Consider the following 2,617-nt stretch of genomic DNA (forward strand, 5'->3'; position numbering starts at 1 on the left):
AATTTTATATCATTTCGAAGCCCCAGATGTTAGCTTTCCAACCCAATTAGAACCGCTTCATTTGGACCTCTGTAGCTCAAGTTATGATCGATTGAGTGCGAAGAGGTTAGGCTTGACAGCTTTGCGGTTCCTTCATTTCTTCACGAGTTCTCCCACTTTGCATGCTTTTCTCCTCAACTCTTCTATCCAATACTTGCCTTATGAACCGAAAATCACTCGACAAAATACATCAAGGCATCGAATGGAATTAAAGTGAATTGAATTCAGCTATTTTAAGACCTAAAAAGCATGTTTTCACATTTAAGCACAAATCAAGGGAGAATTGCAAAACCATGATATTTCATTGAATAAATGTGAGAAAAGGTGATAAAATCCCCCAAATTAAGCACAAGATAAACGACAAAATTGGAGTTTATCAAATCTCCCCACGCTTAAACTAAGTGTAACGACCCAACTTCCAGAACGTCATGATCGTACCGAAAGTAAGGCGTTACTAACCTACTTCCATTTATTAACTATTTACTATTGAGCCTTTAGTTCGATATCGCGATGTAGTTTTATAGAAAATTCCAGAAAATTTTGTTTCTGATAATCAAAATCATATATCAAACATTTCAAAGTAATAATAATCACATAATTATCAATAATAATATCTGTCATACAAAAGATTTCAAATGAAGCTCAGATACAAATCCTATCCCTCTGTATAAAATAAAAATCTTAAGCCATAAGGGCGAGGGAACTCTATGAAAGCAAATTAACTCATACACTTAACTCATGAATAAATTCTATAATCGCCCGTAGCTTCAAACAGTGTCTTCGAACCTGTGTCACTGAAAGGGTGGAAGATTTTGGGGTGAGAACAAACCACACGTTCTCAGCAGGGAATGGGAATGCCGTAAAAGTAATGATTAACATGCAAATAATTAACATACTCAAGGAAACTATATTTGTATCAAACCTTTTTGAAAATACTTTTGGTTTTACTTTAGCTAATTAATTACCTCCTTCAAAATCTCTAAACTCGAACAAATTCTAAATATGAAACTAATCACATTAACCATCTATCAGTCACATAATTAATTCTCAATCAAAACATCAATTCTTAATCAATTTAATACATTCACAAACTAATAGTACAAGCAAGAGATTCAGTTCAACATACAAACAAGTCACAGCAAGACAAACAGCACAATCACAGGGAAGTACAATGAGCAAACCCAATCAAATGCAAATGCGCAAACAAGGATGATGCATGTCTAGCCCTAGTGCAGATAATGAGCTCATTTGTCGGTTACATACCCGCTCCTGACGTTACCCAGCAACCTCTGTCTGGATAAGACTTTCCTGCTGGCAATACCCACTGCAAGCAACCTTTGTCTTGCATGGTATAGACTGCAAGCAACCTTTGTCTTTTGGGTAAGTGAGCTAAATGAAATGATGACCTCAATCATATAAATGCATGTATACATGGAATAATAGACATAAAGAATCAAACAAATCAAAGATCACAACATAGAAAGAGACAATGCACACAAGAATGGAAATAAATGGTTATATGATGTAACCACACAATTAGGCTCAAAACTCACATGCTTGTGTTCTTAACTCAAAAACCATGTTCCAAAATAAATTCTTCAAGCAAGTTCAACAAGAAAAAAATTTTTCAAATTGGTAGGGTGCCCTAGAACAATTTTTCTTGGAAAGAAATCATCACCCTAACCAAGTAGTCCTAACATAAAAAGAAGTGGTAAAATATGTACAAATTCTAACTATCTTGCAACCTATCATGCAATGAAACAACTAGCTAACAAAGACAAAAATTGAAAAAAATTGGTGTTGAAAAAAAAAATTGTTACCCATGGAGATCGGTCGAATGACCTCCCCACACTTGAGGATTGCACCGTCCTCGGTGCAAGCAAAGAAGAGCAATGTGGATGGGTTGAAACAACTGATGAGCTTCTTCAAAAAGTTGTGCAGATCACTTGTTCGTTGCCCCATTTCGAAACTTTTCCTTTCTCCCTTCTTGGTGGCCAACCTAAAAGGAAAGAAAAGGAAAGAAGAATTAAGCCTATGACAAAGATCTTAAGCAAATATGACATAGGCGGGGCTAATGCCAAATAAGAATAGGGTCCTCACTACATGTTAGCTACGCATGTAAGTGAGAAAACAATATAAGCTAAGGCAAATTAACTAACACTTGATGCAAGAGTAAAGACAAAGCATGAAGAGCACTCAGAAGCATCAAGTTCAAATAGAAAGAGTGGGTCATGAAAGGCATGCAAGTTCATATCAATGCACAAAGAATATAAGGGTCATACAAGATTAAGCATTGATTCAAAAGTTTCATCACCCAACAATATCAAAAAAGTCAAGAAGCGCCAAGATTAACCAAGAAATTCTCAACAATTGAGTAAGAAAATGCAACACCATTATTCAAATAAGAAGCTCAAAAAGAAAGTAAAAACAAGCTATAAAAACAAAATTAAAATGCAAAGAATGAAAGTATGCGAATGCAATGGGCAAAAGAAAATGGAAGAGGAGAAAAAAAATCTTTTTTTTTGCGACGCGGACGCATCTTGCACGCCCACGCGCCGATGCGCAGATTGGCAGAAGG

Source organism: Arachis ipaensis, chromosome B8 (genome assembly GCF_059453495.1).
Source record: "Arachis ipaensis isolate K30076 ecotype BB chromosome B8, ASM5945349v1, whole genome shotgun sequence".
Lineage (NCBI taxonomy): Eukaryota > Viridiplantae > Streptophyta > Magnoliopsida > Fabales > Fabaceae > Arachis > Arachis ipaensis.